This window comes from Eptatretus burgeri, chromosome 10 (assembly GCF_056783735.1).
Source record: "Eptatretus burgeri isolate ZD-2024b chromosome 10, Ebu_testis_v1, whole genome shotgun sequence".
NCBI lineage: Eukaryota > Metazoa > Chordata > Myxini > Myxiniformes > Myxinidae > Eptatretus > Eptatretus burgeri.
This window is the reverse complement of record NC_140970.1, coordinates 69,632,616-69,657,090: the sequence shown is the minus strand read 5'-3', so window position 1 is coordinate 69,657,090 and position 24,475 is coordinate 69,632,616. Positions and strand designations below refer to the sequence as shown.

Below are 24,475 nucleotides of genomic sequence, written 5' to 3'. Positions count from 1 at the left end.
ATGAAACTTTGTGGTCAGGTTGGGTGTGTCATAATGGCTAGAGTGTTGGGCTTGGAATCCGAGGGTCCTGCGTTCAAATCCCACTCAGCTGTTGAATCAACACCAGGTGGGGTTGACTCTGCCTGTTATCCTTCTGAGGTCGGCAAAATGAGTGCCTGCTTGTTGGTATCCTGTGTCGGAGTGGCGACCCGTCCAGGATTGCACCCAATAGCCAAGGAGACTGCTTAGGCAGCACCAACGCTCTGCAGAGAGTGTAGTCCCAATGGATGGATGGATTGGGTGTGTGAAAAGGACTAATTGATTTGATTTTGGTGACGATCTGAATCCGGATCTGGATTCCAGAATTTTTCAAGTGATTCTTCACCGTTGAGAGATGGGGCCAAAAACTATGTATAGCACGTTGTCTCCATAAGTTGTGGACGACTTGTGACAAAACGAGGTGGAAGAGTTGGTTAGGTGACAAAACAAGCCGATTCGATCATGGTTCATGTCCGGAATCAGATCCGACCCATCAGTGGCACACAAATTGTAAACTAATCAGCTTGGCGGAGGTATGTTCCAATTCGCCAAGTTGTCACTCTGAGTGATTTTTCATTTTCTTGTTTGTCCGGGCGATACATCAGCCATCTTTTGAGCTGGAAAGCTGAAATTTAGGGACAAAAAGTGAAGATGTGTTTTGGTAAAAATATTTTTATTTTTTGATTACTCAATTATTTGATGAATTACTTAATTAATATCGATTTATTAATTACTTATTTATTTTATTTCTCGTTCTGGCAATATCTCAGGCATATTTTGAGCTCGGAAGCCGATATTTGGACATGACCTTGACCGAGTGATTTGGCTATAAAGGGTATTTTTGATTTATTTATTAATCAATCAATCGATTAATTATTCATTTTTCGATTAATTACTTAATTTTCAAAAAGTTACAGATTCGGATGAAACAGTGGTGGTTTGGGTATGCTATTTGACAATTGATTGAGAAATAAATTTTATGATTATTATTTACTTATTTTAATTATGCAATTAATCAATCAATTATTGTACATCGCTCCCTCTTAATTCTGACTCCATGTGCTGCAAGGCAGCATCACCGGGTAACGAAGATGCCCCCGGCGAGGATTTGTTGTTATTTATTTGGCATGGTGGCAGTGTACTGTGATGTCCACGGGACTTGAACAGTCCCGCCAACGTAGAATGAGCCGAAACGATGGAGGCGGTTTATTTATTTATAACCCAAACATGGCGGTTCTAATCGCTCTACCGCAAACGGGACGAGGAAGGTGGCACAAGTCGCTTTTCACTGAGTTGATGATGTTTATTTGTTTTTATTATTAACCAGAAATAACAAGAATCGGCAAGAAGAGGGATCCGGGGCGATTCGACGGGATGGTGTGGGATCGGGCGTGGGGAAAAACACAGACAATTCCAATGAATATACAGATCTCAAACCCTCTAAGGCGTCAAGCACACACACACACACACACACACACACACACACACACACACACACACACACACACACACACACACACACACACACACACACACACACACAACGTAGCTATTTCTGGTGGTCAGGCTGGACCGTGGTGTGGACGCAACTGTCCCTGGATCGGCGTCGGACGAGCTGGCCTTGCTCTTGTCAGGGGGGCAGGAGAAACCGTGGTGCTGTCGACCTCCTGGTCTTGGCCCAAGTCCGCTCACAGCCGCCAGGGGACCAGTTCTGGCGCCAAGGTGCGAGCAGGAGAGGGGGGCAGTTCTGCCCGCCATTCGACCCCGTACTCCGAGTCAGCAGAACCCCAGAGCCAACCAAGGTGAGGCACGAGGCTCAGCAAGGCTCCAAGACACGATGAAGAACACGATTGAATCAGCACAACAACAAGGACGCTCTCCGCGCAACAGCCTCCACACCAAAAAAACACGATCGTCTTGTCCCGATCTTCTTCCTCTTCCTTTTCGACCCCGAACAGAACCTTTTTATCCTCCTGTCCTCGTCACTTCCAATCGAGCCGTTTATTGGCACACTGCCGTCGCCTTCTGCCAATCGTGATCACGGGGCGGAGCCATCCGCTGCACTGTCCTGTGACGTCACGGCCAGTCTCCAGAGAATACCAAAAGGGGTTTACGCAGACACACTTACCCTATCCCGTGTCCCTATCTAATTACATGACAATTATCATTTCCCCCCTTGAAGAAATGAACATTTACTAGACAACTTATCACCACTGAATTGCTACTTATTACATCGAGATCCTGGTAAACTCGAACAGCATGGCATACCTAATTAAACATCCTAATTACCCTTTGAATGCATACCCCCCCCTCAAACGTAACACTGCCCCCTCCTCTGGTACCGCAGCTCCTGCAAGGTATATCACAGGCGCTACTGTACCAGCCTTAACACTTACTGACTCACACCTAATTAACCTAACGAAATAAAGTAGGAGGGGCAATGGGCAGCGAGTCGCAGCTAACTTACCTATCCTGCTTAATGTACTACCCCCTTATGGCCTTATCCTCGCCTAAACAATCATTCGTTTTTTTTTATTTTATTTTATCACATGAGAGCACTGAGCGAAGTTGCACTCCATCTTCTGGATCATCGCTCTTGCCCAGCACTCTTCCAGTGATCTGGGGAGGGGAAACAAAAGGTTCCACAAAAACACAACACTTATACTTTACATTCCTACTCTAAGCCTTAACGACACTATTCACAGGATATTTACACTTCACCGCCTCCCCCAGTGGATGCTCATAGACCCAACGTTACCTGGGGAGCCAATTTTCAAATTTGCTTGCCCCAAAATTATGCGGACATCATGCCCTTGCTGCACATGTCAAGTTGTGCGGGATCGAGTGGGACTCATACATCTTCACAACACTCACACCATGGTCATCATCACATTTCTAGGTCATGGTCCTCATTTTAATCATGTAGGCTGAATCCCGTCGTGGCCGTGGGGTGGGTTACCACAAGATGATGGGGGCATCTCAGGTGCAACCATGCCCACAGGTAAGCTTTAGTCCAACCCGGACGTTTCTCCGCCCCGCTCCCTTTTGATTCCCTCCCCCCTGGTGGCCATCAGCTCTAATCCCGTACAACACTCTGGAAGGGGTCTCACTGGCTCCTCTGGCCTTCCTGGGTCGCCAAGGTCCTACGCGCCTTGGTCGCCCAACCAGACCCTCTCCCAGTTGCCTCCAGACACTGTCACCATTAGCCACCAGGTGGTGAATCTCCTTGAAGGGGGTCGCAATTCACGCTCACCGTGAGCTTCAGCAATCCCTGTGGACAAGCACATCATCCCCACCCACAAAACCCACATGACTCCCCCACCCCATCGGTCTTACATGTGACAACTGCATTTCTAACACTTTGCCGACCATGACCTTCCCTGTTACCACACCATGTCCAATAAAAAAAATCAATGTGTGCACCATACATTTCACTTCTTAACTTAAAACAACTCACACAGCACTTCTCACCTGATCCACGCACCAGCCATTGGACAGCCACTTGTGCCCGCTTTGTTACCAATTACCCACTGTCCCGATTGTCACTCTAAAACCCAGCAGAACTTACAAACCCATGCCAATTTTCCCACAATTCATTTTTTTCCACCAAAGGAGGGCACTTCGCCACAATCTCAGCAGCCGAGCATGGCCCTCTATGCTCAGCCCAATCTAGTTTTCCCGACCCCCGACAGTGATCTCCGGACCCGACCTATGAAAGGGCATCTCGGATAGACCTGGCGGTTCAGCAGGAGGATTCACCCTCTCCGAGTCTAAAAGTCTATTGGAGGGTCCCTCCATCGCCGGGTACCGGCAATATCGTTGCATGTGTCCTCTTTGCCCGCACCGGAAACAACTCCCCATAAAAGGCCCCCGTGAGTATCGGTGAAATGTCTCTTCCGGTTCCGGACGCCCTCGGCCATAATCGAATTGCTCTATTGGCTGGGCTGGACCCCGCCGCTTTGGCACACTAACTACCAGATTACCCTTTATCAAACTCGACAGTTTCTGGCAAATTTCCTGAAACATTTGGGTAATGTCAATTTCTCCCAGCCTCTCTCCTTGATCCTGGATCTCCGCCTGTCGGACCGTCACCGATGGCCTCTCGGGCACCCGACCCGGCCGCCTCCACGAGGCCAGCCTGGCTGCGCACTCAGCCGCTCGGTGAACGGTGGGTGGATCCTGTAGCTCCACTAGCGCTCGGACCTCAGGGTCCGGAAGAGCAGCTAAAAATTTCTCTAGTGCCAGTCTGTCCCACGCCTCCACTGTAAGGTCCCGATACGCGATCCTGACTGATTGGTAAATGTCCTGTGCCAGCTCCTGCACTGTCTCACCCGGCTTTAATCTGCGGTGCTGGAGCTGAGCCCGCACCAGATCACAGTTTGCCGCGAACCCAAACCGACGGCTCAACGCCTCGCAAATGTGGGAGCTGGTCAACAACCCCTCCGCGATCACGTTTAACACATCTGCGGCTGGTCCCCGCAACGTTGCCACCAAATTCCTGTACGTTCCCGCTCATTCCACCCGTTTAGTCGGGAAATGCACTCAAATTGCGTCAGAAAAGCTTCAACGCTCCCTGACCCGTCGAAATTTACCAGGGGGATCACTTTTACGGTGGCCCGCTTCTCAGTTTCTCCCTTGTCCGAATCCAGCCCAGGGATCAAACACACTTGTGGCTGCGTATCCAATTTCGGAGCCCACTGTGGCCAAAGATGTTTTGTGGTGAGGGTCTCATGGGTCAATTTTGCCTCCTGTTCCAAACGTTGAATGGACCGATTCACCTCTTCCCGCAGGATCTTCTGGGCCCGCACAACCTCCTCCAAGGCTCCGTCGCGAGTTTGTAGCTGCTCCTCAACCAACCCGGACACTCTACTTACAAAAGACGGCTCTACCAGGCCTTTATCCAAGACTTCATCTTTGCTCATAATTTTATCTTGTTCGTCCAAACGAGCCTCCAATCCTTTTACCTCCTACGCCAAATTCATCCCTTGCTTCCTCAGCTCTCCCCACTCTTCAACTTGCAGCTGCATACGAGCATCCACACAGGCACGATGACCTTCCAGGCTTTCATCCACTTTATCAACCCGAATGTTCGTTGCATCAATTTTATCTACCAATTTTTTCCGTATATTTTCCCCCTCCAATGTAATTTCTACCTTTGTTTCCTCCAATCTATCCTCGAATTTACTTTGTATTTCCCCCAATTTAACATCCACACACTTCTGCATCTCAGTTTTCATTTTCTCCATCTTTTCCCCCCAATTCATCCCTCATTAAATCAATCCGTGCACCAAACTGTACCCCCATTACCCTCAATTGATCTGTCATTTCTGCCCTCTGTGTCACGAATTGATTTTCCATTTGTGCCGTCATTTCTGCCCTCTGTGTCACGAATTGATTTTCCATTTGTGCCGTCATTTCTGCCCTCTGTGTCACAAATTGATTTTCCATTTGTGCCGTCATTTCTGCCATTTGTGCCCCGTGCCGTCATTTTTGCCCCCTGTGCTGTAATTGCACTCATTAAACGTTCCAACATTGTCCAGATCGTCATCGTGCCGGTTTCCGGCGCTGCCGGCTCCGTTACGGGCGATGAAGCACGGTCCACGCTCGGAATGGGGGAGGTTCCAACCCTACCCCCGTCTCTCCCTTCTTCCCCCGACTCGCTGCCAGACACGTGGCCTTCCTCCTCAAACATCTGCACATCCGCCATGGTGCAGAAGTCCCGTTTGCCGCCAATTAATTTAAATTTGAAAAATCCCGCCAAAATTTTCCCGCGCTCGCGCGCTTTTCTGTAGTAATTTTATATTCCAGTCCGTGGCGAGATTTTAATCTTGGTATATTCTCCCGATACCAAATATAATTTAGAGGGGTTCGAACATCCAACACCCTGACACCAATGTGACGTCCACGGGACTTGAACAGTCCCGCCAACGTAGAATGAGCCGAAACGATGGAGGCGGTTTATTTATTTATAACCCAAACATGGCGGTTCTAATCGCTCTACCGCAAACGGGACGAGGAAGGTGGCACAAGTCACTTTTCACTGAGTTGATGATGTTTATTTGTTTTTATTATTAACCAGAAATAAGACTCGGCAAGAAGAGGGATCCGGGGCGATTCGACGGGATGGTGTGGGATCGGGCGTGGGGAAAAACACAGACAATTCCAATGAATATACAGATCTCAAACCCTCTAAGGCGCCATGCACACACACACACACACACACACACACACACACACACACACACACACACACACACACACACACACACACACACACACACACACACACAACATAGCTATTTCTGGTGGTCAGGCTGGACCGTGGTGTGGACGCAACTGTCCCTGGATCGGCGTCGGACGAGCTGGCCTTGCTCTCGTCAGGGGGGCAGGAGAAACCGTGGTGCTGTCGACCTCCTGGTCTTGGCCCAAGTCCGCTCACAGCCGCCAGGGGACCAGTTCTGGCACCAAGTTGCGAGCAGGAGAGGGGGGCAGGTCCGCCCGCCATTCGACCCCGTACTCCGAGTCAGCAGAACCCCAGAGCCAACCAAGGTGAGGCACGAGGCTCAGCAAGGCTCCAAGACACGATCAAGAACACGATTGAATCAGCACAACAACAAGGACGCTCTCCGCGCAACAGCCTCCACACCAAAAAAACACGATCGTCTTGTCCCGATCTTCTTCCTCTTCCTTTTCGACCCCGAACAGAACCTTTTTATCCTCCTGTCCTCATCACTTCCAATCGAGCCGTTTATTGGCCCACCGCTGTCGCCTTCTGCCAATCGTGATCACGGGGCGGAGCCATCCGCTGCACTGTCCTGTGACGTCACGGCCAGTCTCCAGAGAATACCAAAAGGGGTTTACGCAGACACACTTACCCTATCCCGTGTCCCTATCTAATTACGTGACAATTATCATTTCCCCCCTTGAAGAAATGAACATTTACGAGACAACTTATCACCACTGAATTGCTACTTATTACATCGAGATCCTGGTAAACTCGAACAGCATGGCATACCTAATTAAACATCCTAATTACCCTTTGAATGCATACCCCCCCCCCCCCCCCCCCGCTCAAACGTAACAGTACTTTGAATGTACCACTACTTGTTTATAATAATATTATTATTATTATCTTACCTAATCTCAGAATCTGATGCAGTGATGACAATTTAAATTCGTCTCATTAGAACTTTGATTGTGGGAAGGATTGGGATTAAGGTGTACACTTATTGTTGTTTTCCACCTGGGAGTCTGTTCAATAGTAGTTGAGATTTAGTCTCTTTGAACAGTTACTCTTGTTAACGTCTCTCTTTCTGCTTATTCGTTTCTTTTGCTAATGCCATAAATCAGTTTTAAATATCCTAATTATTTCTGTTTTTATTCGGGATGCCAAGCTTTCATATGCTTTGTTCACCGAAGAAAGAAACTTTGGCAGAAGCAAAAAATCCTCAAAACCAAGTGCAGTCTATCGTTCAGTTGTCCTATTCACACTGCTCTGTAGATGTGAAACATGATACGACTATCGGAGACGCATCATGCTTCAATCTACTTGCCAAAACCTAAAGGTGACGTCTGTACATAATTATAAATATCAAGTGGCAAGATAAAATGACAAATGAAGAGATGCTTTATTTGTCATTTTATGACAAGTATTGAGGCCATACTTCTGAAGGCACAGCTCCGCTGGGATGTACACTTGGTACAACTGGGCGAAGATCGTATACCCAATGCAGTCGTGTTCTTTCTCTCAACTTAAAGAAGGGACATGCCTGCTAGGTGGCCCACAGCTCCGTTTAAAGGATACCTTGACTAATAACCTGCAAATGGGAAACATCGCCGCTACCAACTAGGAAAGCTTGGCTCTCAATAGTTGTGATTGGCATGATACTGTCACCTCTGGAATAACAGCGTTTGAGAAAAATCCACTCCAACTTCACCGAGCGAGACATAAATGCCATCATCAATATTGTTCCAACAGATCTTTGAATGCCATCTTTGCTGAAAATGACAGACTGTAAAGAGCTATTTGTTTATGATTGCAATCCAACAGATTTGCAAAAGGAGGCTGAAACATAAACCCGTGGTGAAAGAGTGATGCAAAGTTCCGTGACCATTGCACATTGCTTCTTTTGGATGGTAGCATATCCACTTCAATGGCACGTGGGGATCACTCCTTCATCTCAACAATGCATACATAACCGAATGGAAAAACTTCAGATTTGGGAGGCCAAGATAATGCCTAATTATAGATCCTTAACAAACACCCTTTCTGAATATATCAAGAGGAAGGTGGGGGCAAGAGGGAGCCGTTTAGGGCGAGGGTGAGTGATAACCCTCCACCCCACCTACTGCATACTGAACGAAGCACCAAGGGAGGATGTATATAATTCAAAGGAGAGCGGGTGGGGAATGTTGCTCCACCTTACTCCACATACCTGCAGCGCTTGTTGCCATAGTGCTTCACACACCCATGATTTCAACCAATGGTTGATAAGTAACTGGTCAAGCCTCCATGACTCAATCTGTTTACCACTCTGCAATGTTCCGAAAAAATGCTTCATGCAATTATAAAAAATATGTTTACAAGAATTACATTAAAAAATAGATATTTCTGCTAATGATGTGCTCTTTTCACAAGTGCTAATCCACCCCCATATATATACATACAAACATACACAAACAATAATATTAAAATTACCATGACAAAAACAAATTAAAACTGGTAAACCAGTAATCCCGGGCTTCAAGGCGTGCCTCCATTTTAACAAATTTCAACACCATCACCCTGTCACATGATGTGGGTTTTCCGAGTTAGAAAGTTAGTTCAAGTCTGCAATGTGGCCCAGCTACGGGGTCCCTCAAGTTATATCAATGAAGGATTGAAAAGCCCAGAGCAATACATGATAGAGAAAAAAACTTCACATTGGACAAATCGAGGCTGGACAAATTTTCAAGTCCCCAAAAAAGTCCAATAACTCCACATTTGCATATTAATGTAAATGGCGAACTTGTAGAACGTGAAAATATCTTCCAGAATTTGTGGTCACTTTTTGTCTATCTTCTTTGGTTTTCATTTTACGACATGTCAAAAATGGGTGATTTTAAAATTTGGGGGGCTCTGGGGCCTCACTGGGGTAAAATACAGACATAGCGTAAACATATTTGGAGTCCCCTCTTCAAGGCCTATCAGAATCTGTCATTAAATTTTTTCAACTCTCATTTGCATATTTGGCATATTTAATGAGGCGAATCGGCATCATTTTAATCATATAAATTATGTAACGATTTCGACGAAATTAACAACTTAACATTCCAATGGAACCTTGCAAATGTGTGCAAAAACTTGAGGCTGTCGTATTACCCCTTCTGGAGAAGAAGATGTTTTTAGGTTTTGGAGAAAATCCAATATGGCCGCCATACCACGTGACCTACGTCATCAAAATTTTCAAAGTATAAACTTCAGGTGGAGAGTTATTCAATAGATAAGTTTCATTGAATTTCATCCAAGCGTTGTTTTTATTTTATGACATTTCAAAAATGGGTCATTTTCAACTTTGGGGGGCGCTGGGGGCTCACTGGGGTCAAATACAGACATAGTATAAATATATTGGGAGTCCGCTGTTTATGTGCTATCTAAATTTGTCATTAAATTTTTTCAACTCTCATTTGCATATTTTGCATATTTAATGAGGCGAATCGGCATCATTTAAAATCATATAAATTAAATAACGATTTCGACCAAATTAACAAATTAACATTACCATGGAACTTAGCAAATGTGTGCAAAAGATTGAGGCTGTCAGATTATCCCTTCTGGAGAAGAAGATGTTTTTAGGTTTTGGAGAAAATCCAATATGGCCGCCATACCACGTGACCTACGTCATCAAAATTTTAAAAGTATAAACTTCAGGTGGAGAGTTATTAAATGGATTAGTTTCATTGAATTTCATCCAAACGTTGTTTTTATTTTATGACATTTCAAAAATGGGTCATTTTCAACTTTGGAGGGCGCTGGGGGCTCACTGGGGTCAAATACAGACATAGTATAAATATATTGGGAGTCCCCTGTTTATGTGCTATCTAAATTTGTCATTAAATTTTTTCAACTCTCATTTGCATATTTTGCATATTTAATGAGGCGAATTGGCATCATTTTAAATCATATTAATTATGTAACGATTTCGATGAAATTAACAAATTCACATTACCATCGAAGTTAGCAAATGTGTGCAAAAGATTGAGGCTGTCAGATTATCCCTTCTGGAGAAGAAGATGTTTTTAGGTTTTGGATAAAATCCAATATGGCCGCCAGACCACGTGACCTACGTCATCAAAATTTTTAAAGTATAAACTTCAGGTGGAGAGTAATTAAATTGATAAGTTTCATTGAATTTCATCCAAGCATTGTTTTCATTTTATGACATTTCAAAAATGGGTCATTTTCAACTTTGGGGGGCGCTGGGGGCTCACTGGGGTCAAATACAGACATCGTATAAATATATTGGGAGTCCCCTGTTTATGTACTATCTAAATCTGTCATTAAATTTTTTCAACTCTCATTTGCATATTTTGCATATTTAATGAGGCGAATCGGCATCATTTAAAATCATATAAATTAAATAACGATTTCAACCAAATTAACAACTTTACATTCGCAAGTTACTTAGCAAATGTGTGCAAAAGATTGAGGCTGTCTGATTATCCCTTCTGGAGAAGAAGATGTTTTTAGGTTTTGGATAAAATCCAATATGGCCGCCATACCACGTGACCTACGTCATCAAATGTTTCATAGTATAAACTTCAGGTGGTGAGTAATAATCCTGTTAAGTTTCGTTGAATTTCATCCGAGAGTTTTCCCTCCAGATCCGCCACAAAATCGGTCAGTAGAACATAAAAACGCCGTTAATAATAATAATAATAATTAAAACTGGTAAACCAGTAATCCCAGGCTTCAAGGCGTGCCTCCATTTTAACAAATTTCAACACCATCACCCTGTCACATGATGTGGGTTTTCCGAGTTAGAAAGTTAGTTCAAGTCTGCAATGTGGCCCAGCTACGGGGTCCCTCAAGTTATATCAATGAAGGATTGAAAAGCCCATAGCAATACATGATAGAGAAAGAAACTTCACATTGGACAAATCGAGGCTGGACAAATTTTCAAGTCCCCAAAAAAGTCCAATAACTCCACATTTGCATATTAATGTAAATGGCAAACTTGTAGAACGTAAAAATATCTTCCAGAATTTGTGGTCACTTTTTGTCTATCTTCTTTGGTTTTCATTTTACGACATGTCAAAAATGGGTGATTTTAAACTTTGGGGGGCTCTGGGGCCTCACTGGGGTAAAATACAGACATAGCGTAAACATATTTGGAGTCCCCTCTTCAAGGCCTATCAGAATCTGTCATTAAATTTTTTCAACTCTCATTTGCATATTTGGCATATTTAATGAGGCGAATCGGCATCATTTTAATCATATAAATTATGTAACGATTTCGATGAAATTAACAACTTAACATTCCAATGGAACCTTGCAAATGTGTGCAAAAGTTTGAGGCTGTCGTGTTACCCCTTCTGGAGAAGAAGATGTTTTTAGGTTTTGGAGAAAATCCAATATGGCCGCCATACCACGTGACCTACGTCATCAAAATTTTAAAAGTATAAACTTCAGGTGGAGAGTTATTAAATGGATAAGTTTCATTGAATTTCATCCAAGCGTTGTTTTTATTTTATGACATTTAAAAAAATGGGTCATTTTCAACTTTGGGGGGCTCTGGGGGCTCACTGGGGTCAAATACAGACATAGTATAAATATATTTGGAGTCCCCTGTTTATGTGCTATCTAAATTTGTCATTACATTTTTTCAACTCTCATTTGCATATTTTGCATATTTAATGAGGCGAATCGGCATCATTTTAAATCATATTAATTATTTAACGATTTCGACGAAATTAACAAATTCACATTAGCATCGAACTTAGCAAATGTGTGCAAAAGATTGAGGCTGTCAGATTATCCCTTCTGGAGAAGAAGATGTTTTTAGGTTTTGGATAAAATCCAATATGGCCGCCAGACCACGTGACCTACGTCATCAAAATTTTTAAAGTATAAACTTCAGGTGGAGAGTAATTAAATTGATAAGTTTCATTGAATTTACTCCAAGCGTTGTTTTCATTTTATGACATTTCAAAAATGGGTCATTTTCAACTTTGGGGGGCGCTGGGGGCTCACTGGGGTCAAATACAGACATCATATAAATATATTGGGAGTCCCCTGTTTATGTACTATCTAAATCTGTCATTAAATTTTTTCAACTCTCATTTGCATATTTTGCATATTTAATGAGGCGAATCGGCATCATTTAAAATCATATAAATTAAATAACGATTTCAACCAAATTAACAACTTTACATTCCCAAGCTACTTAGCAAATGTGTGCAAAAGATTGAGGCTGTCTGATTATCCCTTCTGGAGAAGAAGATGTTTTTAGGTTTTGGATAAAATCCAATATGGCCGCCATACCACGTGACCTACGTCATCAAATGTTTCATAGTATAAACTTCAGGTGGTGAGTAATAATCCTGTAAAGTTTCGTTGAATTTCATCTGACAGTTTTCCCTCCAGATCCGCCACAAAATCGGTCAGTAGAACATAAAAACGCCGTTAATAATAATTATAATAATACTAACGAATTCAATAGAGCTTCAGCACTTGCTTGAAGCCCTAACTAGAACGGGCACTCATAGAGCGCATACCTTCGCCGCCACTACTTTTTTTGTTCTTGGTATGAGTGTGGGGAACTGGTTTCATATGAATGGTCTTATGACACAAACCACATATCTATAATGTCATGACCCCCCCCCCGACTTTTGGGGGCTACGGACTAAACAACAATCAACTCACGTCGTTTTGTTGAGTCTTCACTCGCAAGCTCGGTGAATACAACATTTCAACAAGAGAAGGTAATCTCGTTTGATGCTGGTTTCATGCAAATCGAATAAGAATTGACTGAGTTATGTCGAAAACCGCATATTTTTCAAGGGCGTGACCCACCCCTGACATTTTACCCCAACCGGTGACATGTGTTATGACGTCATAGTGTCATAAGATTGGGTATTAAATTGTGAACATTTTGGTGCTGGGTTCATGTAAAGCGGACAAGAATTGACCGCGTTATGACAAAAACCGAATATTTTTCAAGGTCGTGACCCCCCTGACCTTTGACCCCTAACCGGTAACAAGAGTATGGGCGTCATTGTGTCATATTGCATATCACAAGATGAGGCGTTGAATTCTGAACATTTTGGCGTTAGTTGCATGCAAATTGAATAAAAATTGACCGTGTTATCGTAAAAAGACGATTTTGACCTTTTCGTGACCTTGACCTTGACCTTTGACCCGAACGATCCCAAAATCTAATCGAATGCTTCCTGGCTAATAACCAATCATCCCACCAAATTTCATGCAATTCGGTTTTATACTTTGAGTTATACGAATCACAAGATTACAAATAAATAAATAAATAAATAAATAAATAAATAAATAAATAAATACACGCCGACCAAAACATAACCTTTCACAGAACGCGAAGGTAACGAGAATGGCCCTCGGTAGAGCACATACCTTCACCAGGATTAACAGTTTATGTTTTGTATCCCTCTGATAAGCCGGATCTGGATCCAGATCTGAACCAAAATCTAATCAGCCTGTTCTCATCACCAACCCAACTCATACACCGAGTTTTGTCACAACTCATTCACAACCGTTTGAAATATCATGCTATAAATCGTTTTTGGTCCCATCTCTCAATGGTGAGGAATCATTTGAAAAATTAAAACAATTGTCATAACCGGATCCAGATTTGTATTTTCACCGCAATTGAATCGATTTGTCCTCGTCACACACCCAACTTGTCCACCAAATTTTGTCCCAATCCGTTCATAACTTTTTAGAGATATCATGCTATGTATCATTTTTAGCCCTTTCATTCAATGGTGAAGAACCACTTTAGAAATCCTTGTTTCTGGATCCGGAACTTCACCAAATCCGAATCATTTCATCTTCGTCACACTCCCAACCTGTTCACAAAATTTAGTCTGAATCCGTCCATACTTTGAGATATTCTGTTCACAGACAGACAAGGGTTCACAGACAGACTAACTTGAAAAGCTTACATTACAAAATAATTATTTTACAAAAACCAGAGAGTTGGTGTCAAAGCCACCCAATGCTCACCTGTTTATACATTTATCGTTTTTAAAAGACGAGTCTAATAATATTTTTTTATAAAGCATTGCAGTGAAGTCTGATCCAAATAATTTTAAATCAATATATGTATTTGTATACAGTAATCAGTAAAAAATAGTGTGGTAGATAAAAACATTAGAAAGGAAATAACTTGCACCAAAAACTTTTTCACGCTCACGCCGGGGGTATCGCTATCGCTCTCTGTTCTTCGAACAGGCGAGCTAATAAGAATTGCCTTTTGGAAGTGGAATTAATTGCATAAAGGAAACGGTGGCTTTGCCTTATTTGGTTTTTGGACTTGTCCATAGGCCTGAAGTTGGGATCTCCACTGGGCATTGTCATGGATCATAGTTATGAAAATATGATGGGCAGACTAGTATGGCAAGAGAAGTTTGCAGCACAACAGGTGCAAAAAGTTTGCAGATCCTAGGCAAGCAAGGCAAGGCCAAATAATGAGGGATGGTGTCATGATACATTGAAACAAAATAAAGATGTGATAAGCTTGGTGGTTTAGCTAAAAAGGGCTTTTCCTTAAACTGATGGATATCTTTAATTAAAAACTTGATTTAATTACACCTTTAAATTGTGAGCTAAACACGAGATGGGCAAATTGCTGTGCTTGAGATTTATTGAATACACCAGTTTGTTTATTGTTCTGAAGAAATCTGCATAATTCATAGGCAAAAATTGGGAAGGTTTTAATGCCTCCCCCACCCTCCCCCGACCCACCTCCTTCCTCTCTGTCCTGCTCTCTCAAACAACACGTTTCATAAATCTCCATGCAATGGCTTCCACAAGTTCCTTTCCTTTCATCCCCTCCTTTTACCAACAACTTCTCCACTTCCTTTTCTCGTTCTTGCTCCTCTATTTTCTTCCGTATCGCAATTTTCATTTTCTAAATCTCCTCTACCCACCTACACAGGTCATATGTAGGTGATCCTTCTGTTTTTGAATTGTTGCGCATTTCCAAGGTACAGGAAGCAAAAGCATTGTTAATATGCAGTTTGAGCAGCAGCACAGTGCATGAGGAACAAACCTTATATCTGGTCACTGTCAGTTTATTCCTTCACACCATCGTTCTGTTCAATCTCTCTGTTACTTTCAATCGTCCGTCCATTACCCCCATCGGCCCATTTCAACAGTCCATCAATAATCTCCCATCCATCAAACATCCTTTCAACAGTCCCTCCTTCACCCCATCAGTCTTACCTTCAACCCTGCAGCCGTTCGGTCATCCCTCGGTCATGCGGGGTTCCTTCCTGTGTTCCATCCATCCACATATTGCTTAATAACCCATCGGGTGCTCTCACATGCATGTTCACGTGGCATCTCACATGAATGTTCATGGCGCTTGGTGCTTGTCGTGGCCTGCAGGGTGCAGCACTTCTCGCAGGTGTGGTATAGTGCAAGGCAGTGCGAGTGAGCGTTTTCCACGTGAGGGAGGAGGCTGGGGCTCTCGTTGCGGCTTTGGTCGCGGAGAGGGCAGGGCGGGGGCTTCGTTGAAACTTCCCTCAGAATGGCATGGAAATTTCCACAAATGACGTCATGCACCTGCCCCCATCGGTTGCGGACTAATGGGAGGGGGAGAAGACAGCTAATGTGAGGAAGAAATAAAAGGCAAAGAGAAGCACTCATGACGGGCTCGTGTGAGCAGGGATAAAAAGCGCTCCTGAGCAGACGGCTCAGAAAGCAGAAAGGGATGAAGCAAAAGGCAGAAAGCAGAAGAGAGGGCAGAAGGCTGAGGGAAGCAGAAAGGAGAAACGAAGCAGAAGACTAAGAAGGCTCATGAGGGAAGGAACAAAAACGTGTGAGGGAAAAGAAAGGAAGGATTCACGAGCAGTTGGTGTCGAGCTTCTGTGGAAAAAAGAACACTCCTTCCATGAGCATTATCCCGCTCTCTCGATACTGTCAGCCACGAAGGAGGAGGAGGTGAATGGCGGCACCTCATTAATAGGGGCTTGAGGAGGAAGAATCTGAGGCAGAGGAGGGCGAGTCGCACATTTAGCTCACATATCTGGGGTGCCAGAGAGGACTCACCGATAGTGTCTGAGTACCTCAGGGATGCGGCTGCGCTTCGCATTGCCACTGCCAATCTTCCCCATTCATTTTCCTCCACATTCTACTGTATATTTGTGTGAGGTGAGGGAGAGAAGGAAAGACTGCTTTCCTTTTCTCCATTCATTACTTATATTTTATTTTCAAGTCCTTGTTTTATTCTTCGCCCCTGAGTGAATGATGACCAAGTCTTTTGTTTAAGTAAGATTGAATAAGAAGAATAAGTGTTGTGGTTAAATCTGCTCTTACATGTTTTTTGCTTTCTTGCTTATAAATACTTGCTGTTAAATGATTGCTTGCTTGTGTGTTTATAATAAATAATGGTTTGTTACCATTTCCAATCCGTCTTGGTTGCCTTTTCCTTTATTGGTCCGATGCAGTGCACAAGTAAGGTTAGACGGGATGTTCTACCCCAAAAATTTGTTTTGTCAGCCAGCACACACTCACTATAATGCTCGGCAGTAATAAGAGTGTGCGCTGAGGTATCATGGATCATCATGTAAAGTTGTGTAACCCTCCCCAGATTGGCATTCATGGTTGCACAGCAACCTGTCTGTGTGCGGAGCGATCTGTGCCTGGCGGCCTCAGGACTGGGCATTCGGGAGGGACCCAAGTGCTTTTGGCAAGCCATGAACCCATGACAATATATATATATATATATATACTGAAACACAAAAGAAACTTACCACTTGTTTGAAATGTAATAAAATTGTAACAGTTCAAAATAAAACAAACCAACTATTGCTCATTGAAACATTGGCATTTTATTGATGACATGTCAAGTTTTTGACCAAGATACACAATCTCATAAGTTTGTTCTACAGTAGAGAACAGCACAGGGTGTAATGTCAGTCCCCTTTCAATAGCGTGTGGCCACCATCGTTTTGGATACAGGCAGTGCATCGTCGGTCCATACTGCCTACCAGTCTTTGGATGGATTGCTGCTGGATTGTCCCACTCAGTCCTCAATGTCTGAGGCCATCTGGCTTAGGACCATCTGCCTGTCCTGCCTTGCGGTGGTGACTCTTGGCCTCCCTGATCGAGGTCTGTCATCTGCAGAGTTGTGGAGGGTGTCTGTCCACCAGGGCCGATATCGTCTGGTGTGAACAGCCAAGGCGACGTGCCATTTGACAGTAGCTCAATCCACCTTGCAGTATGCCCAAGACACACTGCCGTTGATCCCTTGACAATCGTGGCATGTTGATTGAAATGCCCATTTTGCACTGGCCTTTTTAAAGCCAATATCAAGACATCACGTGCATCTCATTAAAATCATCCCGTACCCCTTGGCTTATCACTGACAGTCAAAACGGCTGTGCTATGAAGTGACCATTGAAGGTTCAAGTGACCGTTTTGTCTGATACTTGAAGGTTTAAAAGGTGGTAAGTTTCTTTTGCGTTTCAGTATATATATATATATATATATATATATATATATATATATATATATATATATATATATATATATATATATATATATATATATATTGTTGCGGGGGTATGGCTGGCCCAGATTAAGCCCCCCGACCCAAATTGTGGTGACGGTGGTTAACACCGTCAGCCCCCGGACTGCCGAGCGGTTCCTTATTAATAGGAGGCAGGCAGGTTGATCCTCTGAGATAATCACACGTGGCCAAAGGGCATGGGGCGCAATAGCGGAGGACTGAGGAGCACAGCACAGGGGCACTGCACTAAGACAGCACAAGTGGGGTTTGTTTATACTTGAACCCCACTACAAATACATGGATACAGCTTCTTAAAAGGAACATATTTAATGGAAATAAACAAATATTTACAAAGGACATTAATTCAAAAGGTAATGATAATAATGATAAAGTAAATACAAACAAAAGGGAAAACAAAATATAAAGAAAACCCTTCCTTTCAACTATTCTGTACTTAGCTTGCCCAGAGCTGGTCTTTGTGGAACTTGGAATCGAGGCGCTTCTATTCACATATGCAGATGCATGCAACAAAATGGCGCTTCTCTCATAGTGCGCCAAACGCACGCCAGTCAATCCACGAGCGGCACTCCACACCAAAGCTCAGAGACCCAGTGCAACGGCTTCATGCGCCGATCATCCTCACCGATCCAACCAAGAGCCAAAGGCCAGCGTCTTGCTTCACCACACGAGCCAAATCGCCTCAACACGAATACAAGGGTCATTTCGTCCTCCACGGTGTGTGCTCACCCTTCGCTCTCGTGGACCAAAAGTTGTCCAAAATCCTCAACCCCTTTTCTCTTTGATCACGGCTCTTCAAAATGCGCCAGCCAACCTTCCTCTCGACCACGCAGATATATCCTCTGCCTCCGGGGCGTGGCCTACTTGTACGAAACCCATGAAGGTGGGGCTTCTGCCAGGTCGGCGAGCTTCTGACGTCATGCCCATCAATCATCAGCCTCGGGGGTGTGACTTCACCTGTTGTCACCCTTTAAAGGCGGGGCTTTCTGCCTGCTTGTCGTGGTTTTAAGGACGTGTTCCCCACCTTTATTTCCGATCTTGAAATATTAAATCATAGGGAAAAAATCACAGAGGGGAAATTACATACTGGGGAAGCTTATTCTTAAACCCGAACTAATTGACATGAAACCACCCCCCTTGTGTGGTGACACGTAACAATTAAGCTCACAGGTTCCCAACTTAGTTACATCGTGATGCCTCCCAAAAATTCCACAGACCAAGCAACTCTACACAATGATATATTCCTGATTAAATTCCTCCATCTACCCCCACAACCGTAGCAACATATATATATATATATATATATATATATATATATATATATATATATATATATATATATATATATATATATATATATATATATATATATATATATATATATATATGTGTGTGTGTGTGTGTGTGTGTGTGTGTGTGTGTGTGCCATTCTAACATTCTCTCTCTCTCTAGCTTTCTTTGTTCCTTATACATGGCCACATCTTTTAAGTTATAATCTCCAAACTCGGGGTACAAATACAACTTTGTGTGAGGGGTAACATAAGCTGTATGGCCGTGGCCTCAGACGGGGGTGTGAGGGGTGAGGGAGGGTGTACATTCTCGATGTAAATGTGTACCATGTAGATACGTGGTGGTTTCAGACGGTATTACAATTTCCTCTTTTACCTGGGTAACACTGAGGTTAAAGCACTCTTTACAAGGGTAAAGTTGTCTTCCTTCCCTTCTCCCCCAGCCCCCCAAGAAAAAAACAACAAAAAAAACCAAGGGGCCTGTCAACATGTGACACATTTCTAGCGGGAATGGACATCAGGACAAATGGGGAGGCAAAGGGGTGGGGAGCGGGATGTGAGGATGGGGATGGGGATTGGGAGGGGGATGGGTGGGTGGGGGTTAAAGCACTCTACGCATGGGTGAACTTATCTTCCTTTCCTTCTCCATCTCCTTCTCACGCAAAAATTTTGGCAATATTTTATACAGATATACATACATAGTGTTACGGATTTCAGAATCCGGTCTGATGAATGCATCCACACATCCAGGTCCTCAGACAGTTATTTCCTTAAATGCATGTTCAGATTAGCCCCATCCCCATGTCTAATGGGATCATAAATGTGATTTGTTGAGAAGGGTAAAGGATAGATCCCCTCTCTTATGGGAAGCTTTTTTTCTTAACGACGGACACGTTCTCACACATTTCTTTCGCGAGCTCTGAAGCCCGCCCTCATTTTTCCTCAGCAACATTCTTTCGTGAGCTCTGACGCCCGCCTTTTTTGAGAGCGTAAGGGTCGTCATGGTAACATGCACCAGTGGGGCGGACTGACCGGCGGAGACGGCCCGGAGATATAAAAACGAGCGAGAGGTACGTTCGGAGGAGAAAAGAGGAGAGAAAAAGTGTGAAGAGAAAAACGTGAGGAGAAAAGAGGAGAGAAAAAGGGTGAAGAGAAAAGAGTGACCAAAGAAAAGCGTGATATGAGGAGAAAAGCGTGAGAAGAGAAAAAGTGTGAAGAGAAAAGCGTGACCAGAAAAGCGGGAGGAGAAAAGAGAGAAAAAGTGTGAAGAAAAAAACGTGAGGAGAAAAGAGGAGAGAAAAAGTGTGAAGAAAAAAACGTGAGGAGAAAAGAGAGAAAAAGTGTGAAGAGAAAAGTGTGAGGAGAAAAAGCAAAGGGCGAGAGAAGCGAGTAAGAAGCGGGTGTCTGACCAGCGCCGACGAAACAATTCGTCCTTCCCAGTGCTTGGGCAAGCGAGCGTGTGGCGAGCGTGTGGGTGTGAGCAGCGCCGCTAACAAGTGAGGCACGGTCGGTCACCAACAACACCAGGGTCTAAACCCACGACGGACGATCTCGGTGCCCTCCAGACTTCGACTGACGTTCAAGGCTGCCCCGCGAGAGGGTGCACGGCAAAGCTGGGTGCTGATGACTGTCGTGACACGCACACACGCATTTCAGGACGTTTTCGCTTCACGGACGACTTTCTGGTGAGCGAGACGATTCTTTCCCCTTCCCTCCCCCTGAATGATGTGCTGGTTACCCTTGTCTGTGTTTACCTGTAAGACAACCCCCGATAAGCATCTGCCCTTTGTCGCTTTCCGAGCATTTTGATTGATTTTGCTTTGAAATTCGTTCTTTATTTACCTCAGCAAATAAAGTTAATTTTATTTATTAATTTTATAATTAATAAATTATTTGTCAATTTCCAATCTGTCTGTGTTTGTCCTTCCCTTCCATTGGTCTCGCATTGTTCGAACCAAGATAGACTGGGAGGTAATTACCACAGATTTGACCAAAAATCGTTGGCACGCACCAGCGGTTAAAACACTCGGCCGCCCTAATTAAAATCTAATCGAGATAACATTGGTGCTTTGCCGAAGGCGCGCTCCCCGCTCAGGTAACCACGTGACCTCGAGTTAAACGGAATAATTAGATGGTGGACACTGGAACTCGTGGTTGACTGGGTGGCGTTCGTGGTTTTAAAACAACCCAGCATACCACAACGTTAATTGTGAGTGGTGGCCCCAGGTCCGGTTCTGCCGATGATTAATCCCCCTGAGTGACAAGCTGGTGTCTCGGTACCCGTGGTCGCAACAAAAAAAAAAAAAAAAAAAAAAAATATATATATATATATATATATATATATGTAGATATATATATATATATATATATATATATATGTAGATATATATATATATATATATATATATATATATATATATATATATATATATATATTGTTGTGGTTACCAAATTCGCAAACCACCATTCAGGTCCCTTAGGTGAGGTATCTCGGTAAGTATATGTGTAGTTAGGCCCAAACCCGTTGTCTAGTGGGAATACATGTCATTTATGCGTGCTGCGACTCTTCAGGATAGCCGTTTTTCTTTTACTATCTTTATTTTGGACCAACCGCCATTGTTACCACCACCAACCACAACATCAACCACCCACCGCGGCGCCGCTTCACGTCACACCTCGCAACCGTCGCATCGCCACCGTTCTTGCGCCGCTTGTGGGTACCGGTGTTGGACTCGTGCAGGGCACGCGCCGAACAGCGTGTACAAAACCACGGATTTTCCGCTTCAAAAACGGATCAAAAACGACACACGCCCACTTTTGTTCCGTCCAATCGGTGAGCGAGGGGCGATTTGGCCCCGCCTCCAGGGCGTTGGAGGGCGGTCGCTATATGCAAATTTATGGATCAAAAAGCATTCACGCCCACTTTTTCTCGGGCCAATGGGGAGCGAGGTGAAAGGTCGAAGGCAGGGGGTCAAAGATGAGAGAGCGAAGCCACGGGGCTTATATAAGCGACCGCGTTCGTCAGTCAAGTTAATAAAGGGAGTTAAGACTTCGCAGTCGGTGGAGTTGGGAAGAAGAAGCAAGAAGGAGTTGGTCGTCGTCGTGTGCGTTGGAGTCGGAGCGAAGGGGACGGAGCTGTGGAGAGGCGGCGAGGGCAGACGAGGGGGTGCTCGCGTCGTGCCGGGAGCTGCACACCAGGGAGGCCGACGGCGCGACCTGGCCGAGGTGGAGACGCTCGTCGCGGGACTCGAGGCAGAGTAGAAATCCTCCTTTCCCCCGAGCATCAGCAACCCCCTCCTGTTTCCCCCCGCGCTGAGATAGTGCGACCAAGGGGGCCCCTTTCCCACCCCCTACCAGACACTGTCCGCGAGGCCCGCGGAGTTGAGGCACCATCGCCGCTCCGCGTCTCATCACCAGACGGGTAGGCCCGACCCGGTCTCGGCCTCAGGCCCGCCTCATCTTTGAGAGTGTTCTTTTCCTTGGTTTTGGGTATGTGTTGTCGGCGCCGTCTGTGAAGTAAAATTGTATAAGTGTTGCCGTGTGCTCACGTAATCGGTATTAGATCTGCATTGTCGCATTTGCTTTTTGTGTAAAATTGCATTGTGTTTCTTTTCCTTTTCTATGTGCTTTTGGTGGAATTGAATATGTGTGCTTTCCGTTCATCGCGAATAAATGTGCTTTGTGTTGAACGTTTCCCGCTTCGCTTCGTCATTTCTTTCATTGAATCCTCATCTTTCTTCACGTAAAGGGTTGGTAGTGGGCTGAATACGCCCGATAATTAATCGAACCGTCGAGGTCGACGAATAACACCGCTCGGTTATCCCGATAGTACGGAACGGGTCGCTTAAGTGGCCCGTGTCCGAAGTCGACCTGCGGCGAGGTGCGATCGCCCGGTCTACCCTCCGTGTGGGTACTTAGGTAGGTCGAATTTGGCGAGCAACCCTATCCCACGCGGGGGCCGATTGGCTCGATCGCGGTGAGACCGAAAGGTCCACCCGTGACTGGTTCCCGGCGTTAGTCCGAGAGGGTCACGACTGGATTGTCCGTCCGGTGGGCGACGTGCCGCGATTCGAGTTACGTGGCCGTTCGCACGCCGGCGGGCGCGAATCCGCGACAATATATATATATATATATATATATATATATATATATATATATATATATATATATATATATATGTATATATATATATATATATGTATATGTATATGTATATGTATATATATATATATATATATATATATATATATATATATATATATATATATATATATATATACATATATGTATATATATATATATATATGTATATTGTTGTGGTTGACCAAATTCGCAAACCACCATTCAGGTCCCTTAGGTGAGGTATCTCGTTAAGTATATGTGTAGTTAGGCCCAAACCCGTTGTCTAGAGGGAATAAATGTCATTCATGAGGGCTGCGACTCTTCAGGATAGCCGTTTTTCTTTTGCTGTCTTTGTTTTGGACCGGCCGCCATTATTGCCACCACCAACCACGTCTCAACAGCCATCACACAACGACCACCAACCACAACGCCGCTTCACCACAACCGCCACGACCTTTACCGTCACAACTCGCCACCATCGCATCACCGTCATCTCGCGCCACTCGTGGGCACCGATGCTGGACTCGTGCGGGGCGCGCACCGAGCAGCGTGTTCAAAAACATCACGGACTTTCCGCAGAAAAACGGATCAAAAACGACTCACGCCCACTTTTGTTCCGTCCAATCGGTGAGCGAGGGGCGATTTGGCCCCGCCTCCAGGGCGTTGGAGGGCGGTCGCTATATGCAAATTCATGGATCAAAAAGCATTCACGCCCACTTTTCCTCGGGCCAATGGGGAGCCAGCAAGAGAGGTGAAGGGTCAGAGGCAGAGGGTCAAGGGTAAAAGAGCGAAGCCACGGGGCTTATAAAAACGACTGCGTTCGTCAGAAGAGGGCAGTTCGCAGTTGGGAGTTCGCGGAGCCAGTGAAGAGTTGGGACGAGAGGAGACGGAGAGGGCGATCGGACGAAGCTGTGGAGAGGCGGCGGCGGCGAAGGCGGTTGAGGGGGTGCTCGCGTCGGATTCGGGGAACTGCGGAGGGAGAGGCCGGCGGCGCGACCGAGGTCGTGGTGGAGACGCTCGTCGCGGGACCCGAGATTTTGTGAAATCCTCCTTTCCCCGAGCATCAGCAACCCCCTCCTGTTTCCCCCCGCGCTGAGATAGTGCGACAAAAGGGGGCCCCCTTCCCACCCCCTACCAGACACTGTCCGCGAGGCCCGCGGAGTTGAGGCACCACCGCCACTTCGCGTCTCATCCTCAGACGGGTAGGCCCGACACGGTTTCGGCCCCAGGCCCGCCTACCCCCCTCATCCTGGAGGGTGGTTCTCTTTTCTTTTGCTTTGG

At 44.8% G+C, this 24,475-nt stretch overlaps 1 long non-coding RNA gene across 6 annotated transcripts in view; it reads right to left on the bottom strand.

Annotated features, from left to right (window-relative positions):
• LOC147018811 (uncharacterized) overlaps positions 1–24,475 on the bottom strand; it is a 69,399-nt gene that overhangs the window by 14,439 nt on the left and 30,485 nt on the right. Inside the window, exons 1-3 of one of the 6 annotated variants that reach the window (XR_015062536.1) lie at positions 20,482–21,351; positions 15,476–15,837; positions 8,454–8,552 (exon numbers count right to left, since the gene is read on the bottom strand). The exons of 2 other annotated variants lie outside the window; for them this stretch is intronic. This is a non-coding gene — a long non-coding RNA (uncharacterized LOC147018811). Of the gene's footprint in view, positions 1–8,453; positions 8,553–15,475; positions 15,838–18,512; positions 19,082–20,481; positions 21,352–24,475 lie in introns of those variants that run through there. 3 more of the 6 variants (XR_015062537.1, XR_015062535.1, XR_015062539.1) reach the window with 3 other exon arrangements.